Source organism: Gorilla gorilla, chromosome 10, assembly GCF_029281585.2.
Source record: "Gorilla gorilla gorilla isolate KB3781 chromosome 10, NHGRI_mGorGor1-v2.1_pri, whole genome shotgun sequence".
In the NCBI taxonomy this organism is placed as follows: domain Eukaryota; kingdom Metazoa; phylum Chordata; class Mammalia; order Primates; family Hominidae; genus Gorilla; species Gorilla gorilla.
Window position 1 is genome coordinate 125768504 of NC_073234.2, and position 12134 is coordinate 125780637.

Genomic DNA, 12134 nt, shown 5'->3' on the forward strand with positions numbered 1-12134 from the left:
CTGGGCATGATGGTGCATGCCTGTAATCCCAGCTACTCAGGAGGCTGAGGCAGGAGAATCGCTTGAACCTGGGAGGTGGAGGTTGCAGTGAGCCGAGATCAAGCCACTGCATTCTCGGCTGGGCAACAGAGAGAGAGAGACTGTCTCAAAAAAAAAAAAAAAAAAAAAAAAAAAAAAAAAAAAAAAGGCCGGGCGTGGTGGCTCACGCCTGTAATCCCAGCACTGCGAGGCCAAGGCAGGCGGATCATGAGGTCAGGAGATTGAGATCATCCTGGCTAACATGGTGAAACCCCATCTCTACTAAAAATACAAAAAAAAAAAAAAAAAAAGAAATTAGCCAGGCATGGTGGCGGGCGCCTGTAGTCCCAGCTACTCGGGAGGCTGAGGCAGGAGGATGGCGTGAACCCGGGAGGTGGGGCTTGCAGTGAGCCGAGATTGCACCACTGCACCCCAGCCTGGGCAACAGAGGGAGACTCCGTCTCACCAAAAAAAAGAATAAAAAAAAGGTTGGCCAGCCTGGACAATATAGTGAGACCTCAAATCGGCAAAAAATTTAAAAATTGGCCAGGCAAGGTGGCTCATGACTGTAATCCCAGCACTTTGGGAAGCTGAGGAGGGTGGATCGCGAGGTCAGCAGTTCAAGACCAGCCTGGCCAAGATGGGGAGACTCCGTGTTTACTAAAAATACAAAAAAAAAAAAAATAGCCAGGTGAAGTGGCAGGCACCTGTAAACCCAGCTACTTGGGAGGCTGAGGCAGGAGAATAGTTCGAACCTGGGGGGCGGAGGCTGCAGTGAGCAGAGATTGCGCCACTGCACTCCAGCCTGGCTGGGCGATTGAGACTCCGTCTCAAAAAAATAAATAAATAAAAATTAAAAATTATCCTGGCATAGTAGCACATGCCTGTAGTCCCAGCTACTGAGGGGCCCGAGGCGTGAGGATCATGTGGGCACAGGAGTTTGAGGTTACAGTGAGCTGACTGCACCACTGGACTCTAGCCTGAACACAGCAAGACCCTGCCTGTCGCAAAAAAAACAAAACAACTTCATGGTTGGATGTGGCATCAAAATTGACACAGCAAAATAATGAATGAGGCTGGGCGCGGTGGCTCACGCCTGTAATCCCAGCACTTTGGGAGGCCAAGGCAGGCAGATCACCTGAGGTCGGGAGTTTGAGACCAGCCTGACCAACACGGAGAAACCCTGTCTCTACTGAAAATACAAAATTAGCCCAGCCTGGTGGCAGCAGCCTGTAATCCCAGCTACTTGGGAGGCTGAGGCAGGAGAATCACTTGAACCCGGGAAGTAGAGGTTGCAGTGAAACGAGATCGTGCTATTGCACTCCAGCCTGAGCAACAAGAGCGAAACTCTGTCTCAAAAAATAATAATAATAATGAAACAGTTGATGAGAATAAATTAATTAGAATGCAGCAGAAGGTGAGGGTGGGGAGAAAAGGCTAGAAAACATGCAGGAAAGGTAAGATACCTAGAAGACAGACTGAGAAAAGCGACAAAGTCAAATATACATTTCACTACCTTCAAAAGAGGGCCAGGCACAGTGGCTCACGCCTGTAATTTCAGCACTTTGTGAGACTGAAGCTGGAGGATCACTTGAGCCCAGGAGTATGGAACAATCTCGGCTACTTGGGAAGCTGAGGCAGGAAGATCACTTGAGGCCAGAAGGTGGAAGCTGCAGTGGCCATGAGCATACCACTGCACTCCAGCCTGGACCATAAGCACATGCTGTCACATCTGGCTAATTAAAAAAATTTTTTTTACTGGGTGTGGTGGCCCATGCCTGTGCAGCTACTTGGGAGGCTGAGATGGGAGGATCGCTTAAGTCCAGGATATAGGATAACTAAAAGGAAATCCAGGCTGGGTACGGTGGTTCACATACGTAATCTCAGCACTTTGGGAGGCCAAGGTGGGAGGGCTGCTTGAGCCCAGTACTTTGAAACCAACCTGGGAAACAGAACAAAAAACCATCTCTACCGAAAAAAACAAAAACAAAAATTAGGTGGGCATGGTAGTACATTCCTATATTCCGCATTCCCAGCTACTTTGGAGGCTGAGGCGGGAGGATGTCTTGAGTCTGGGAGGCGGAGGTTGCAGTGAGCTGAGATTGCACCACCGCACTTCCCAGCCTGAGTGACAGAGCCAGATCCTATCTCAAAAAAAAAAAAAAAAAAAGAGAGAAGTCAATCATTTCAGCCCTAGTAATAAACTGCAGAAAACCAAAGAAAATCTTAAGAGCAGTGGGGGACGGGGCAGAGGTAAATATCATCTTCAAAGGAGACTGACATTACAACAGCAACAATGAAAGCCAGAAACCAACGGGATGGCAGCTTCATGTGCTGAAGGCGATTAATGGCAACCTGGAGAGAGTATGTAGTATTTAAGCATATAGTATTCAGGGTGAAATAAAGATATTTTTAGGCAAAAACAGAGTTCTTCAGGCCAGGCGCAGTGGCTCATGCCTGTAATCCCAGCACTTTCAGAGGCCAAGGTGGGAGGACCATTTGAGGTCAAGAGTTTGAGACCAGCCTGGCCCAACATGGTGAAACCCCATCTCTACTAAAAATACAAAAACTAGCTGGGCGGTAGTGGTGCACATCTGTAATCCCAGCTACTCAGGAGTCTGAGGCAGGAGAATCACTTGAGCCTGGAAGATGGAGGTTGTGGTGAGCCGAGATCATACCACTCCAGCCTGAGCAACACAGTGAGACCCTGTCTCAAAAAAAAAAAAAAAAAAAGAAAGAGAAAAGAAAGAAAGAAACAGTTCTTCATCAGCAGACCCACACTAAGGGAAACTCCAGATGGGGTGGGTGTAAACAGAATTTAAATGATCTGAGAGCTTTTGCCATCCAAGAGGACAGACAGTAAAGACATCAGTTAACTTTAGGTGTGGATATGTTAAATAAATACATTGCAATTCCTAGGATAACCACTAAAGGAACAGAAACACAGGCCAGACTAGCAAGCTGGCTGAAGGAAAAAAAGGAACCTAAAATTACAGAATAGCAAGGATAAGATGATAGATTCCAACCCCAAATATAATCAATAACAACATTTTAAGAATATACTAAATATGTTATTCCTGTTCCTCTATTACAAGAGAATGATTTTAGCATGGCTGAGACATTCCTATTTTGGAAAGCAATCTGTACTTTTTTTTTTTTTTTGAGACAGAGTCTCGCACTGTCGCCCAGGCTGGAGTGCAGTGGCATGATCTTAGCTCACTGCAAGCTCCGCCTTCCAGGTTCACGCTATTCTCCTGCCTCAGCCTCCCAAGTAGTTGGGACTACAGGCACCCGCCACCACGCCCAGCTAATTTTTTTTTCTGTATTTTTAGTAGAGACAGGTTTCACTGTGTTAGCCAGGATGGCCTCGATCTCCTGACTTCGTGATCCATCCGCCTCGGCCTCCCAAAGTGCTGGGATTACAAGCGTGAGCCACCGTGCCCAGCCTAGCAATCTGTACTTCTGACAGGACTCCCTGCAGGGGGAGGAGAGAAAAACATGTCCAGTAGTCAGCCAGTGAGTGTTGGTAAAGTTTAAATTGGATGTTTTTCCATCAAAATAAGTAGAGGCTGGGTGCAGCAGCTCACACCTGTAATCCCAGTAATTTGGGAGGCCAAGGCAGAAGGATCACTTGAGCCCAGGAGTTCGAGACCAGCCTGAGTAACATAGTGAGAACCTTGTTGCTACAAAAAATTAGCCAAGGCCGGACACAGTAGCTGATGCCTATAATCCCAGCACTTTGGGAGGCTGAGGTGGGCAGATCACGAGGTCAGGAGTTCGAGACAAGCCTGATCAACATGGTGAAACCCCATCTCTACTAAAAATACAAAAATTAGCTAGGTGTGGTGCACATAAGTAGCAATCATAAAAATGTATTTTGTAAGTTTGGAAATTACTGGGCGACAGAGCAAGTCTCCATCTAAAAAAAAAAAATTAGCCGAGTGTGGTGACGTGTGCCTGTAGTCCCAGCTACTAGGGAGGCTGAGGCAGGAGGATCACTTGAGCCTGGGAGGTTGATGCTGAAGTGAGCCACGATCACGCCACTGCACTCCAGCTTGCACAAGAGTGAGACCCTGTCTCAAGAAAATAAATAAGTAGAAATCATAAAAATGTGTTTTTTAAGTTTGGAAATTACTCAAAATGCCTTGATTTGTGACTAAGAATGTACAAACTTTAACATTTTTTTTTATATTTATCAATCATAACCTGTTTAAGAAACAGATTCTATTGAAAACTGGGACTTAACCAGGCACAGTGTCTCATGGCACAATCTCGGCTCACTGCAAACTCCATCTCCCAGGTTCATGCAATTCTCCTGCTTCAGCCTCCCGAGTAGCTGGGATTACAGGTTTACATCACCATGCCCAGCTAATTTTTTGTATTTTCAGTAGAGACGGGGCGCTTCACTATGTTGGCCAGGCTAGTATCAAACTCCTGACCTCAGGTGACCCACCCGCCTCAGCCTTTTTTTTTTTTTTTTTTTTTTTTGAGACAGAGTCTTGCTCTGTCGCCCAGCCTGGAGTGCAGTGGCGCAATCTCAGCTCACTGTAACCTCCACCTTTGGGGTTCAAGCAATTCTCCTGCCTCAGCCTCCTGAGTAGCTGGGATTACAGGCACGCGCCACCACGCCCGGCTAATTTTTGTACTTTTAGTAGAGACGGGGTTTCATCATGTTGATCAGGCTGGTTTTGAACTCCTGACCTCATGATCTGCCCACCTCAGCCTCCCAAAGTGCTGGGATTACAGGCGTAAGCCACCATGCCTGGCCACAGTTTTTTTTTTTAATTACAGGGTCTCGCTATGTTGCCCAGGCTGTAGTGCAGTGGTTATTCACAGGCATGATCCCACCACCGATCAGCACAGGAGTTCTGACCTGCTCCGTTTCTGACCTGGGCCAGTTCACCCCTCCTTAGGCAACCTGGTGGCCCCCCACTCCCTGGAGGTCACCATCTTGATGCCGAACTTAGCACAAACACCCGATTGGCATAGTGCACTGCAGCCCAGAACTCTGGGGCTCAAGCGATCCTTGCACCTCAGCCTCTCAAGTAGCTGGGACTACAGGCACACGCCACTGTGCCTGGCAAAAAAAAAAATTTTTTAATTAGCCAGATGTGCAGGCACGTGCCTGTTGTCCCAGCTAAGTGGGAGGCTGAGGTGGGAGGATGGTTTGAGCCCAGGAGGTTGAGGCTGCAGTGAGCTGTGATCATGCCACTGTACTCCAACCTGGGTGACAGAGTAAGACACTGTCTCAAAAACAAAAAAAGAAAAAAAAAATGAGAGTTTTGGCTGGGTACGGTGGCTCAAGCCTGTAATCCCAGCACTTTGGGAGGCCAAGGCGGGTGGATTATCTGAGGTCAGGAGTTCAAGACCAGCATGGCTAGCATGGTGAAACCCCGTCTCTACTAAAACTACAAAAATTTGTCTGGCGTGGTGACAGGCACCTGTAATCTCAGCTACTTGGGAGGCTGAGGCAGGAGAATCGCTTGAAACCAGGAGGCAGAAGTTGCAGTGAGCCGAGAGTGCACCACTGCATTCCAGCCTGGGCAACAGAGCAAGACTCAAAAAAAAAAAAGACTTTACTTTTTATAAACTCTGCTGATGAACTGTGCAAATACAAAAGGGGGGTGGCATATGCATATCCACTTATGTGATTTCAAATTATTTCTGGAAAAATACATGAGAAACTACTTAGTAACTATGGTTCCTTCTAGAGAGGCAACTAGAAGGCAGGCAGGGTGGGGAAATTTCATAATTTCCCTTTTTGAAAATTGCTGTCTAGTCTATTTAGAAAGAAAAAAAGAAAACTGCTCTGACTTATTATGTGTGAATCTTAAAAGGATATATATATAGGCCAGGGTTAATGGCTCATGCCTATAATCCCAGCACTGGCAGGCTGAGGTGGGCAGATCACTTGAAGGCAGGAGCTTGTGACCAGCCTGGACAACATAGCGAAATCCCATCACTACTAAAAATACAAAAAAATTAGCTGGGTGTGGTGGAGCATGCCTGTAATCCCAGCTACTCGGGAGGCTGAGGTAGGAGAAACATTTGAACCTGAGAGGAGGAGATTGAAGTGAGCTGAGATCACGCCACTGTACTCCAGCCTGGGCAACACAGTGAGACTCTGTCTCAAAAAATAATACTAAAAACCAATAAAATTGGATCCCTACATCACACCATAGAGAGTACATTTTGACCTTGAGTAAGGAAGGATTTCTTAAGAATTGTAAAACACGGGCCGGGCACGGTGGCTCACGCTTGTAATCCCAGCACTTTGGGAGGCCGAGGTGAGTGGATCACGAGATCAGGAGATCAAGACCATCCTGGCTAACACGGTGAAACCCCGTCTCTACTAAAAAAAAAAAAAAAAAAAAAAAAAAAAAAAAAAAAAATTAGCCAGGCGTGGTGGCACACGCCTGTAGTTCCAGCTACTCGGGAGGCTGAGGTTGCAGTGGGCAGAGATCGCGCCACTGCACTCCAGCCTGGGGGACAGAGTGAGACTCCATCTCAAAAAGAAAAAGAATTGTAAAGCACAACCATAAAGAAAAAGATTCAACTATATTAAAATTAAGACCCTCTGTTAACCAAAAGATACTACAGAGAATGACAAGCCATAAACTGGAAGAAGATATTGCCAACTCATGTTCGAAATTGTATCTAGAATATACAAAGAATGACTATGAATTAATGAGAACAAGATAATCCAACAGAAAAGTAGGCAAAACAACAGGAATTTCAGAGAAGAGGAAATCATTCCTCTGCAAAATCGTTACTAAATATATAAAATATTGTTCAATATTATTACAAAACAGGAAAATCTAAATTACAGTAACTATGTCATCTCACACACAGTGTGTTGGAGAAAATTAAAGATTGATAATACCCAGTTAGTGAGGAAATGGAACAAAGTGCTGCAGGTGAGCATGTTGATTTGTACATTATATATTTCTGTAAAAATAAAATACATAGCAGAAGCAGTTTGAAACAAAAAGTTAGAAAAAAAATGTCCATCAACAGAATAAAATGGACACCTTATATCCACGCAGATTCTTATATTGCAATGAAAACTGAATAAGGCACCCTACAAAACCCTTGACGAGTACTCCTCAAAACTGACAAAGTTAGTAAAAACAAGTGTGAGAAACTGATAGCCATGAGGAGCCTAAGGAGACATGATGACTATGTAATGTGGAATATTAGATGAGATTCTGAAACAGAAAAAGGACATTAGGAAAAAAACTGAGTAAATCTGGGCCAGGTGTGGTGGCTTATGCCTGTAATCCCAACACTTTGGGAGGCCGAGACAGGTAGATCACCTGAGGTCAGGAGTTCGAGACCAGCCTGGCCAACACAGCAAAACCCTGACTCTACTATAAACACAAAACATTAACTGAAGGTGGTGGGGAGAGGCTGAGGCAGGAGAATCACTTGAACCCAGGAGGTAGAGGTTGCAGTGAACCGAGATCACACCACTGCACTCCAGCCTGAGTGACAGAGCGAGACTCCATCTCAAAAAAAAAAAAAAAAAAGCAAATCTGAATAAACCATGGACTTTAGTTAATAATAATGTATCGGCTGGGCACGGTGGCTCACGCCTGTAATCCCAACACTTTGGGAGGCCCGAGGCAGGCGGATCACAGGGTGAGGAGTTCAAGACCAACCTGGCCAACAGGGTGAAACCCTGTCTCTACTAAAAATACAAAAAATTAGCTGGGCGTGGTGGCGGGCACTTATAATCCCAGCTACGTGGGAGGCTGAGGCAGAAGAATTGTTTGAACCCAGGAAGCGGAGCTTGCAGTGAGCCGAGATTGTGCCATTGCACTCCAGCCTGGGTGACGACAGGGCAAGACTCCATCTCAAAAAAAAAAAAAAAAGTATCAATGTTGGCTCATTAATTGTGATAAATGTTCCATGGTACTGTAAGATATTAACAATAGGGGAAACTACGTGTGGAGGGGGGGAACATGTGGTTACTTTCTGTGCTATCCACCCAATTTTTCTGCAAATCTAAAACTGTTCTAAAAATAGTCTATTAAAAATAGTCCAGGTCGGGCACAGTGGCTCACACCTATAATCCCATCACTTTGGGAAGCCAAGGCAAGCAGATTGGTTGAGCTCACGAGTTCGAGACCAGCCTGGGCAACATGTTAAACCCCATCTCTACAAAAAATACAAAACATTAGGCCAGGTGTGGTGGCTCATGCCTGTAATGCTAGTACTTTGGGAGGCTGAGATGGAGGACTGCTTGAGGCCAGGAGTTTGAAACCAGCCTGCTCAACATAGTGAGACCCCATCTGTTACATTTTTTTTTTTTTTTTTTTTTTAAGATGGAGTCTCGCTCTGTCACCCAGGCTGGAGTGCAGTGGCACGATCTCGGCTCACTGCAAGCTCCGCCTCCCAGGTTCACTCCATTCTCCTGCCTCAGCCTCCTGAGTAGCTGGGACTACAGGCGCCCGCCACCACGCCCAGCCAATTTTTTTGTATTTTTAGTAGAGACGGGGTTTCACCATGTTAGCCAGGATGGTCTCGATCTCCTGACCTCATGATCCGCCCGCCTTGGCCTCCCAAAGTGCTGGGATTACAGACGTGAGTCACTGTGCCCAGCCTAGATTTTTTTTTTTTAATAAAAAGAAAAAAAAATTAGGGGCTGGGAGCGGTGGCTCACGCCTGTAATCCCAGCACTTTGGGAGGTTGAGGTGGGCAGATCACTTAAGGCCAGGAGTTTGAGACCAGCCTGGCCAGCATGTTGAAACCCCATCTCTACTAACAATACAAAAATTAGCCTGGTGTGGTGGCATATGCCTGTGATCCCAGCTACTTGTGAGGTTGAGGCAGGAGAATCACTTGAACCCAGGAGGTGGCGTTTGCAGTGAGCCAAGATTGCCCTACTGTATTCCAGCCTGGGTGACAAAGCTAGACTCCATCTCATAAATAAATAAATAAATACATAAATAAATAAATAAATGATATCATGGAACAACATACAACATTCAAAGTTCAAAACAAGCAAATAAATAAATAATTGCCGGGCATGGTGGCTCATGCCTGTAATCCCAGCACTTTGGGAAGCCAAGGTGGGCAGATCATGAGGTCAGGAGTTTGAGACCAGCCTGGCCAACATTGTAGAACCCTGTCTCTACTAAAAATACAAAAAATAAAAAAAATTAGCTGGGCATGGTGGTGCACACCTGTAATCCCAGCTACTTGGGAGGCTGAGGTGGGAGGATTGCTTGAACCCAGGAGGCAGAGGTTGCAGTGAGCCAAAATCACGCCACTACACACTCCAACCTGGGTGGGAGACTGAGACTCTGGCTCAAAAAAAAAAAAAAAAAAAAAAAAAGGCTGGGCATGGTGGCTCACACCTGTAATCCCAGTACTCTGGGAGGCCGAGGCGGGCGGATCATGAGGTCAGGAGATCGAGACCATCCTGGCTAACACGGTGAAACCCCATCTCTATGAAAAATACAAAAAATTAGCCAGGCGTGGTGGCGGGCGCCTGTAGTCCCAGCTACTCGGGAGGCTGAGGCAGGAGAATGGTGTGAACCTGGGAGGCGGAGCTTGCAGTGAGCCGAGATTGCGCCACTGCACTCCAGCCTGGGCGACAGAGCAAAACTCCATCTCAAAAAAAAAAAAAAAATTTTCTTGCCATGGTGGGGTGGGCGCCTGTAATCCCAGCTACTTGGGAGACTAAGGCAGGAGAATTGCTTGAATCTGGGAGGCAGAGGTTGCAGCGAGCCAAGATCAAACCACCGTACTCCAGCCTGGGTGACAGAGCAAGATTCTGCCACAAAAGAAAAAAAAAAAAAGTGTTGTTTAGGATAAAAATGTGGTAAAAATAAAAATGAAACAAGGGAATAATGGTATTATTTTACAGATAAGAAAAATGAGGTTGTTATTTACCCAAGCTTCAAAAGACTTTCAGGGTCACAAAATAAAAGAAGTAATAAAACAAAATTCACTCATGGGTACTTCTGGCAGGAGTGGGGCTAGAGGAGGAGTAGGGCCAGGTGGGATCAGCCTGGTGCACAGGCGTGTGGGGGTCCTGGAAATGTTCTATTTTGTGACCTGGGTGGTTGTGTACACATTTTTCCTGTGGTTTTGTAAACACTTCTACTATGCTTTCACATGCTTCTGTATGTATGCTGTATTTCACCAATGTCCCATTTTTATTAAAATAATCAAGAAATCCCTGCCAGGCCCCAGGCAGGCTCTTGGCCTGGGCTCACTGGAGGTTCATTATGCACAGGGACCACTCTCCCAGATCTGCTCAGGGGTCTCCACACAGCCTTGACTCAGAGAGGGCCCCTCCCTGGCCTCCCCCAGGAGGACAGAAGCTGCCCCCAGGTCACTGCGTGGCTTGTGTATATGCCCAGCATTCTGGAACAAGCTCCAGTAGGGGGATGTACACGAGGTCACCTCTGTCCCTTCCTGTCACACTAGTAGGCTTCACCAAAAAGCAGCAGCACAGATATGGGGAGTGGCCTGGGCCTGCAGGGGTCCTGGGGTCAGCTCGTTTGGGCCCCTCAAGGCTGGGGCTTCAGTCTGTGAGCCACCTTGTCTGAAGGACAGACCCCTGCTGGCTGTGGTTCCTACTCAATTCCTAGACCAAACCTCTGTTGCCCCATGGAGACTGATAGGGAAGATGGGCCCGTGGGCCGAGGGGCCAGCTGACTAGGTCATGGGTAGAGGATGACCCAAACATGAAAAAAATAACTTCCCTGGGCCTCTTGCTTACGCAAGACCAGGCCCAGCACTTAGGGGTTCAGGTCAAATCCACTGATCTAGTGCCAAAGGGGTCCTAGCCCACAGGGCAGAAGGCAAGGTTACCATCCTCAGGGATGCTGGCCTGACAAGGACCAAGGTTTAGCCCTCAGAGGCTGCTCCCCACCCATACACCCCTCCGAGGGCTCCAAGTGCTGCCACCCCTGCTACAAGGCCCCTTTCATGTTATGCCCCCACCTGACGAGAGTGGAAGACCCAACTCTCTGAGTCTTATACCAAAGGAACATGGAGGCACAGAGAACCCAAGGGAGCTGCCCACAGCCACACAGCCAGTGACAGGCCATGAGGCAGAGGCAGAGACAGAGGCTTCCCGAGGGTGGAGAGAGGCCCTCCCCCAGGCCTCAGCCCTCCTAGTGGGGAGGGTGGGTACTTCTGAGGCGGCACTGAAGGAGGGGGACTCAGGGATGATACAAGCAGCCAGCACCCTCCCGACCCCGACACACACAAAACCTCATCAAGCACAGTCTCCCTCAGCCCTCAACAGGGGAGGAACTGACCTCAGTCCAGGAAATACCCCAACTGCAGAGCCAGGCGAGGGGGAGGGACCCCCAAATCCCACAGCCAGGAGAAAGCTAAGGGGGAGGCCTGAGAGGACCGCAGAGAGCACAAGCTCCTAGCTCCAGCAAGAGGAAGCGGAGTAGACGCTCAAGAGACTGCAGAGCTCCTGGTTTGCCCCTAACCTGAAGCCCACGGAGGGGCTCCCTGGGTAGACAGGGTGGCTGCCGGGCCAACCTGGGCATATGTGTTTGCCACGCAGAGAGGACAAGCCAGCCAGGTCCCTTGAAAGTTCCAAAAAAGATTATACTCTCACTCCAAAATCCCCCTGCTGAGAATTTACCCAAAGAAGGAAAAAAAATAGCACAAAGGAGGTCACCAGAGGGTTGTTTATAAAGAGAGAAACACTGGAAGATTTAAGTGGCCAGCGAGAGCTGTGTCGTGACGCGCTGTCCTTGCCAGACTGTCTGCAGCCTTTAGACACAGCAAGGCTGAGGCCTGCAGCAACAGACGGTGAGGCGGGCTTAGTGTGGCTGTTTTCTCTGGAACAGAATATATGATACAATTGCAGAGAGATCCGTTAAGACCATACTGAAACTCCAGGGCAGGAGGCTCTGGACAGACGAAAACAGCTAATGTGTCCATCTGAGACTCAGTGCACTCATCTGTGAAAGCGGCCAATTCTACCTCTCCAACTTCAGGGGGTGAGGCTGAGATGTGGTAATGTAGGCAAAGGCCATGCCTCGTGGCCTGTCTCAGAGGAGCACTCACAAAATAGCAGCTGGGGCCAGGCGCCATGGCTCACACCTGTAATCCTAGCACTTTGGGAGGCCAAGGTG